Source organism: Mus musculus, chromosome 14 (assembly GCF_000001635.26).
Source record: "Mus musculus strain C57BL/6J chromosome 14, GRCm38.p6 C57BL/6J".
Lineage (NCBI taxonomy): Eukaryota > Metazoa > Chordata > Mammalia > Rodentia > Muridae > Mus > Mus musculus.
In genome coordinates, this window is record NC_000080.6 from 111,457,412 (window position 1) to 111,467,084 (window position 9,673).

Below are 9,673 nucleotides of genomic sequence, written 5' to 3' on the forward strand. Positions count from 1 at the left end.
ATAGTAATTTGTGTAGATATAATGATTGTGCATTTTTAAAGGATATCCTTGAGTTATTCAAATGCTGATTTCTCTGCCCTCATAACCTTGTTTCCATGCCCATGCAGACACAGCATTGTATTGTTTATATGTCAAGAATCTCCTGTCTCATGTTTGTGTAAACAATACTTAACATTGACTCTCTGCTTTGTCAATAGATGTTCACCACCCAATGGCTGGGTAGAAGAGAGAAAAGGATAGAAACTTCAGCTCACCAGGGGAAAAGGGGGATGGGGTGGGAAGATGATTCAGATTGGCCATGAGGAGTCTGATTTGGTCTGAGAATACACCATGGGAAAAAGAACCAGAACCTAAAAGAGCCAGATAAATTGTAATATGCAAGTATCATGGGATCATGGATTGTAAGGAGCCAGACTAAAATAGGGAGTTAAGGTAGATCATTGAACTGACACTAACATGTGAGAATTGTAGACTCGGAAACAGAAACTCATGATTCAATTGTCCTTTGCTCCTCTTACTTACTGCTGTCCAAACAGAATGGACAGGAGAAACACTGCAAGTAGTGGCATAAAATTAAGGAATAATGTGAGTTCCCTAAATTTCCAAAAGTGATTTACCAGTTCATCTTATAGTAAAGGGAATTCAAAGCAAGATAATTGGATTTGTGTATGGTTTGTTGACTGATGTTCAGGTTCATTAGTGTGAACTACCCATGAAGGTCATGTCGATGAAAAGGTCAGTTATGAATCAGTGATAGACCCACAGAAAGCCCTATCCCTCCTTGATGAACTACTGTCTACTATTGGTTTCTGGGGAAGAGGAAATATTTTTTGTCACTTGTATACTCATTGAAAGGCCCCCAAGCTCCATGGGATGGCTCCAAGTCCACAGTCATACAAATAGACCTGCTTAATTTCAGTTTATCTAAATAAAATGGGAGGTAATATAAGATAGGAATAAGGATACAAAAGTGGTAAGACAAGATGGGGATTCACAATTATTAGAATGCACTTTACATACAGTATGAAACAGTCAAAGAACACATTTATGAAAGGTTTAAAAAGTGAATAAATATTTTAGAGATCATCTATACACCACAAAACAGCAAGAAATCAAGGTATAAATACAAACCAATTCTGTGAATTGGTTGACTATTTAAAACAAGTCATATCCTAAACATATTTTCTCATCATGTGTTTCTGTTGTTTATTTCCTCATTTTATTAAATAGGCAAATGGAGGCTGTAATTGTGGAAAATATGTGACATAATACATTATAATTTTAGTATTGAGAGGAATAAATAACTTATTATTTATATAATTTATACATTCTTGCTTAATGTTAATTTTGTTAAAAGATCCCTGTAGACTAAGTAGCAAACATCACTGTTATAAAGTTCTATTTTTTAAATACATCATATTTTTTCTTTTCTCCATGTCTTACTTCTTCCAAATGTTTGTAATCATTAACAATAGGAAAAACTAATTATTCTAGTCTTTTGTCCAGGTATGACAATTTCTATAAAGCATGCCCCAAAAAATTCTGGAACAAAATTTATGAAAAAATAGGTAGTTTCTTTTATTTTACTCTAATACACATTTGTTGTTTATTTTAATTAGCTTCCTATTTAGATATTTTTGAGTTATCTATGTTTTCCACTTAAATTTCACTTTTCTAAGCAATTTAATTTTAGTATATTAGATGGGATGATTTCACCACTGATTGTCCAAAGAAGTAATTTGAAAATTTACACTGATATATGTTTTCATTTTTTTCTAGTTTTTTTTATTTTGTTTAACCAATAGGTCACTATACTTATTGCCAAGGTTTATATATGCATATATAAATGTTTATATTCATATACCAAAGTATATTAATATGTACATTACTGCTATTTTATACAGGTTAGATAGGGGTATTTTCAGATAGAACATCTAACACCATGACGTTCATTTCATTAGTTGCTTTATAGTTTATATCTTTGGTTCTTATAATATAAATCATCTTTTCTATATATTTTTTGTCTTGATATCAACTTTTGTATGACTCATCCCTGGGATATAGGGCCTAATGTCTGTTAACCCCAGACAAATAAAATACAAAAACAGATCAAATAATCTATGCCATCTATGTCTGTTTTTCTGAACTTGTAAATTTGTGCAGTTTATACATATGTGAAAGGTCAGGGATTTTCTATTAGAGATTGAGTGACCCAAAAAGCATTGCATCAATGAAATCTATACCCTCCATTAGTGATGACTCATTTAAACAGCATTCCCAAGCCCTGGAGAAAGTCATATAGATATAGGTGTATAGCTGTGCTCTGATTACTCTCTACCCCTTATGCCTGAGTTTGCCTGGTTATGGATTCTGGGGGAGGAGCAGAATTTACGCATTCAGTGATCGACCTATCACTTTCCCATGGAGAGCCTCAAACCCATGGTCACACAGAAGACTGGTTAAACTCACTGGCCATTTGAAAAAAAAATGGAGAAAGTAATGAAACATAATGTACTATATAAATGTATGGAAAAATCTAAAAAGCAAATTACAATGAAGTAGTGGATTTGGCCTAATGCTGCTTGTAGTCTTATGTTAATTTGCGTCAGGAAAAACTGTTTGCGTGAGAACACCTGCACACAAGTAGCTTCTGGAACCTGCCCCCAGTTGATTCTGATTGTTAAATAAAGATGCCAACAGTCAAAGACTGGGCAGGACAGAGAGGGGTGGGACTTTTAGGATTCCTGGGAGAAGGACAGGAAAGAAGGAAAAGGAGAGGCAATCCACCATGCTGGGAGAAAGGGAGGAGAGGAGACACCAAGCTTGAGGAGGCTCAGGACAAGGCGCAGAGCCACCAGGTAAGAGCTAGGGCAGTGTGGCCTCAGAGGGCTGGACAATTGAATCCAGGGAAGCCAAGGTAGAATACAGAATAAGTGATAATTTGGGATTATTGGAGGAAGTTGGATTAGCCACATGGAGGTTAGGCCATGGCCCATTGAGGTGTTGTAGGTATATCAAAATGTAATGTCTATGTGAGTGTCTTTCATTCAGGAATGTAAACCATTAGGGTGAGTAGCAGGAACCCTCCACTGGACTTTATTTAATGTTTTAAATAATAATAATAATAATAATAATAATAGTAATAATAATACTAAACAACTTACAAAAGAACAAGTATGAGATAGTGATGAGCTCTATTCTGAACACAAGAAGCATTTTGATGGTGAATTCCAAGTTCTTATTTTTAATAATAAAGAATTACTTTATCAGGAAATTGAAGGCAGAAGTTTGAAAAATATTAGAAGTGGATGCTCACAGTCGTCTATAGGTTGGAACACAGGGTCCCCAATGGAGGAGATAGAGAAAGTACCCAAGGAGCTGAAGGGGTCTGCAATCCTATAGGTGGAACAACATTATAACTAACCAGTACCCCCAGAGCTCGTGTCTCTAGCTGCATATGTAGCAGAAGATGGCCTAGTCGGCCATCATTGGGAAGAAAGACCCCTTGGTCTTGCAAACTTTATATGCCCCAGTACAGGGGAACGCCAGGACCAAGAAGTGGGAGTGAGTGTGTAGGGAAGCAAGGTGGGGGGAAGAGTATAGGGGACTTTTGGGATATCATTTGAAATGTAAATGAAGAAAATATCTAATGAAAAATTTTAAAAATAAATAAATAAATAAAAATATTCATCAAATGATATAGAACTTTAAGTAGATATTAGGAAATGTGCTCATTATTTTCCTTATTTCAATTATTTCAGTCATATGGTTTGAAGGGATTGAAAAGTAAACAGCAATGTCTGAAATAAATATTAACAGAATAGAAGGTTATTAATCACTCATCCAGACACAAACATTACTAGAACCTTTTGAGAATCGGATTCCTTGACCCTAAGGAACTGAGATTCCTCCTTGATTATCATCGTGACATCTTTTAATGTGAGCATCATTATGACCTGGGATAATTCCTCAGGATGCTAAAGCTACATTATAAGCAGTAAGTAGAAAGACAAAATTCAGCACGGGACCACCTGCTGTACAGACTTCTTTTAATAACTATTTTCATGTATCTCACTGGCCAAAATATGCTGACACTTGCCCTGAATAGAATTGTGATTCTTTATTTTTATAGCATTATAATTTGTAGACTGTGTTAGTTTTTCAAGTACTTAGGAAAATGAACAAACAAAACTTTTTGAAAATTAAAATTCCCCCAACCAAATTCCCCCCACCCATAGCAGCTATCTGTGCATTCTCTGGGAGTTCTGGGCCACTCTCGTGTCTCTCCCCGTGTATGATCCTGAAGTTAGATTTAAACAAAAACAAAAACAAAAATACCCAAAAAACCAAACAAATAACCAAACAAATAACCCAATAAAAATGGGGGACAGAGCTAAACAGAAAATCCTCAACAGAGGACTCACAGATGGATGAGAAGCACTTCAAGAAATGATCAATATTTTTAGTCATCAGGGAAATGCAAATCAAAACGACCCTGAGATTCCTCTCTATACCTGTTAGAACAGCTAAGATGATTAAAAGAAAAACTAAAACAAAACACAAACAAACAAAAAATCAAAACAACAAACAAACAAACAAAAAACCCCTCAAGCTGCAGCACATGCTGGTGAGGATGTGGAGAAGAAAGGGGGCACACTCCTCCATAGCTGGTGGGACTGGAACCTGTATAACCACTCTAGACATTAATCTGGTGAATCCTCAAAAACTTGGAAGTGTTTCTTCCGAAAGACTCAGTTTTACAGCTCCTCATTATATACTTAAAAGATGCTTCACCACACCACAAGGACACATGCTCCACTATGGTCATAGCAGCCTTATTTGTAATAGCCAGAGAATGGAAACAACCCAATGTCCCTCAAACAAAGAATGGATATGGAAAATGTGGCTCATCTACACAATGGGACACTATTCGGCTATTAAAAATGAGGACATCATGACTTTTGCAGGCAAATGAATGGAACTAGGAAATATTATCCTGAGTGAGGTAACCCAGACCCAATCGAATTGCATGGTATGTACTCACTGATAAGTGGTTATCAGCCAAAAAATATAGAAAACCCATTATAAACTCCCCAGACCCTAAGAAGTTAAACAAGGTGGACGACCCATGTGAGGATGCTTCAGTCCCAATTAGAAGGAGAAACAAGATAATCACAGGAGGCAGAGGGAAAAAGGGACCTGGGTGAGATAGGGAAGGAAAAGGGAAAAGGGAAGCAAGATTAAGTCTTAGGGGTGGAGAGAAGCCCAGAGTTCCAGAGCAACTGCCAGGAATGGAATTAGAAAGTCCCAGAGACCTGGAAAGTAAGAGGCTCCCAGGATTCAATGAGGGATGACCTTAGCCAAAATGCCCAACAGTGGAGATAGAACCTGATAAGACCAACTCCAATAAATAGATAAGCCCACAGTGGAGAGGTGGGACCATCCACCTACCTGCAAAATTTTTGACTCAGAATTGTTAATGTCTAAAAAAATTGCAGGGACAAAAATGAAGCAGAGATAGAAGGAAAGACCATCCAGTGACCAACTAAATTCGGGATCCATTCCACAGACAGACACCAAACCTTGACACTATTACAGATGCTATGCTGTGCTTGTAGACAGGAGCCTAGCATGGCTGTCCTCTACCAGGCTCTAAAAGCAGCTGGATGAGACAGATACAGATCCACTCAACCGCCAAACTGAGGTTGGAGACCCCTAAGGAAGGTTTAGGGGAAGGACTAAAGGAGCTGAAGAGGATGGTAACCCCATAGGAAGAACAACAATACCAACTAACCTGGACCCCCTCAGAGCTCTCAGAGACTAAGCAATGAACCAAAGAGAATACATGGACTGGTGAGTGGCCCGTAGCCCATATGTAGTCAAGGACTGCCTTGTCTAGCCTCAGTAGGAGCAGATGTATCTTATCCTGTAAAGACTTAATATCCCAAGGGGATAGCTGGAGGGGGGGGGTGGAGCAATCTTTCAGAGGAGAAAGGGGGATGGGGTAAGAACTCTTGGAGTGACCATGGGAGGCGACATTTGGGATATAAATAAATAAAATATTTAATAAAAAAGAAGAAATTGAAAAAATAACTATAGTCCAGTCAGGTTGCCTTAGGAAATAGTAAAATAAAATGTTTGTTTTATATTATTCCCATATTTTTCATATTTACTAAAATGAAAAAATATACTGGGGAAAATTTTCCAATAGCTCCAACTGAAATAACCAGGTTAACACAGAGAATGGGAAAAATAGCTGATATTAAACTTTTCCAAAATTCTTCTAACCATTAAAGCACTGTCCTCTCCACTGTGGACTGTGTTTCCAATCCTTAAATTTCAGTTACAACTGAAGATAAAGTTTGAATATCATCAAATAAATTGTGTGTGTTTATTTTACAAATTTCTGTCTCTGTCTCTGTCTCTATCTGTCTCTGTCTCTGTCTCTCTCTCTCTCTATCTCTATCTCTCTCTGTGTGTGTATGTGTGTCTGTGTGTCTGTCTGTCTGTGTGTGTGTTTGTGTGAATTCCAAGGCATACATGTAGAAGTGAAAAAATAAAAATAAAAAAGCCAAGTGCACACAATCAAGCAGTGCACACTGTTGGGATAGTGGGGAGATAAGAAGGCAACTTTTGTTAGTCAGGTCGCTCCTCCCATTTTGTGGGTCCCAGGAATTTACTGCAGGCCATCGGGCTTGATAGTTACTGCTTGTATCCTCCCAACAACATGACTGGCCCAGCCTTTATTGTCTTATTTTAAAGAACACAAGTAATCGATTTGTAGAACTTATTTTCAGTTCAGCCATTATTATAGGACCATCTTCTGTTTTGATATTTTCCAGGGACAGTATAACATTAACATTAGTGGACAATAAATTCATGTACTCAGTTAATGTCAATAAAATAGAGATATTTAACCAGATATAAAAATAATTTCTCACCAAAATTCTCCCAAAATACATGCATTCCTTAATTTCAGAATCAATATGAGAATTGTATTCTAAAAGAGAACCATAATCAATTAGAATATGTGATCTGACTGTGATGAGAACAGTATACTTATGTTAATTTGATGCTTTTGGTTCAATTCCAAAATAGAGCAAAGCCTGTAAAGCTTTTATGGCCATTTCCTGATCAACACACAATACCTGAAGAAGAATGTTTTTGAATAAATTTTATTTTGCAAGCATAAACATGAGCTCCTATTGACAAATGAGAGTCTTACCCAGGGATATAGGTGACACTGTGGAGTTCCTGACAATCACTGCACTAATTCACAGTTTTCAGATCCTCTAGTACAGCTGTGAAATCAGCAGGGAGTCATTCCATTATATGTGATTTTTACACATTTGTTGGTTAAATCTGAACATCAAATGCAATATTGTGCATGCAGGGGAATTACAGAGATTTATGTATGTCCCTGGAGGGTGTGAGATCTATATGTCAACAAAAGATCCATAAATGAGTCCATCTGTAAGAGATGGACATCTCTTTCCCACTGATGCTTATGGTATACCAGCCCTGAGAACTCTCAAAACAGCAGGGAGTTGCAAAATCATGAATAACCTGAAAATGGATCCCACAGATTAATTTGTCATTTTCTTTAGGAAAGAAGATTTCCAAGGAAAGTGTAACATTATAATAGATTCCACTCCTTAATTTAAGACTGTAACAGTGACAGAGATATAAAAAATAAGATTGAACAATCTTTAGATTCTTATGAATGGACTTAGCAAAACTGAGCAGGCTCATGCTTTGGGGGCACGTAAAATATACAAAAATATATCTCTGATTATACAACATTACATGCTAATATAAATCTGTAATTGTGCTTAATTTCAAAAAGAGTGGAAGCTTTATTTGCTCATATATATATATATACACACACACACACATATATACGTATATATGTATATACTAATTGTAATTTTGTTTTTGTTTTTCAACTGTTTTGAGATATTATTTCATTTAGTACATGAAACATTTTTAATGTTAAGTTTTCCCACATTATGTAATAAAAGATTGTGGTCTAGAATAATTTTTTATCATCTTTTAGACTTGAGTTTGCAAAAGATAAAGAATTAGATTTGGTAGTTTACTAATGAGAAACATTTCCCTCAATTTCAAGGACTGTAAGATTTCTTAGTATATTTGAAAATAATAAATGAGAATAATATTTTTAAAAAGTTAACACATACAGACACACACACACATATTAGCATTAATAATAATGCTATAATCATAATACTAGAATAATTAATGTTAATTAAGTGTCTGGGATCATTTGTTTACCAGAAAACATTGCAAAACAATCCAAAATTTGATAGCTTGTGTTCTCCTATGTGCTTTGAAATCTAATCCTTAGTGTGATTGCATGTGAGCAGGGAAAATGTGTCTATCTTTAATTATAAGTTGGCTACACCCATGAGTGAGATTGGTAACCCTTGGAAGAGCTCATCAATAAGGAAGAAATTCTGCAGTCACTAAGGATTCAGACTCTCCTCCTTCGCAGGATCTTCGAGACTATCAGGGACATCCCAGCATTCAGATCTTTGAAAAAAAAATCATTATAAGTTACACAGACCACAGTGCTCTTTTCTAAGAGCCCAAATTTATAATAAAATTTCTCAAGCTTATGAGAAGAATATGTATCCTTAAGTGTTTTGGGGTGAGATTAACTCTTGATCTCTATTAGGTCCATTTCATTTATGATATCATTTATTTGCAGATAAATATCTTTAAAATAATCCCAGACTCTTAAACTCTCACTTCTCTTATTCTCACCTCTAGCTCTCCTTTTCCCCATCCCTTCCCTGCCTCTTCACCTTGCCATGTCCAACCTCTCTTTCTACCTTCTGTTTCTCTCTGCCTTTCTAAAACCATAAGAATAAGAAAAATAATAATCCCAGAATTTCCTCTCTTGATGCATTCTTCTTGGATCTTTGTTCACAGCCCATGATGCATGATGCCATGATGCTGAAGTTGTCAGTTCAAGGAAGCCAAACTGTGAAAATGAGAGCATATCACTTTGCCATCTTCCTGTGTGTTTGAGTTGTGCCTCAAATCTGGAGATGATCACTCTGGCCTTGATCTGCCTACCTGTGAGGTTTACAACAATCATCTCAGAAATGTGATAATCAACAATTTAAAATTACAAAATAACTATGCTTTATAAACACAATAGCCAACAGGATAATGACTTTGGAGCAAGGCCTGACAAGGATGGTGGAGCTTTGTTCTCTTCTAAGCACTAGTGATGCTCCTGACATGTAGTCACACCTTGGTGACACCAGAGAAGATGGCCAGAGGATGAAATATGCTTTTAAAAGGAGAGGATGGCAGGGCATGGTAGACTTGCTTTCCTATAACCTAGTCATGTCTCTGAGTCTCTTAGTCCTGAGAATGAAAGCAATTGTCTTTTTCTTTCTTTCTGTTGTATTATTGCTAATATAGGTATGTAGTGTCCATGAATAATTTCATGTTTCCATATGTGCCAGCATGGGCACATGCACATAGAGACATGGAGTGACAGTGAGGAACTCTCTTTCTATATCTTCTAGGTTAACTTTTGAGGCGAGAATTTCACTTTGTGTGAAGCTGTGTCATTCCATATGGTCTAGTAGCAAGTTTACTTCATGGATGTCCAGTATTTATTTTCCATTCCCCCTTGATG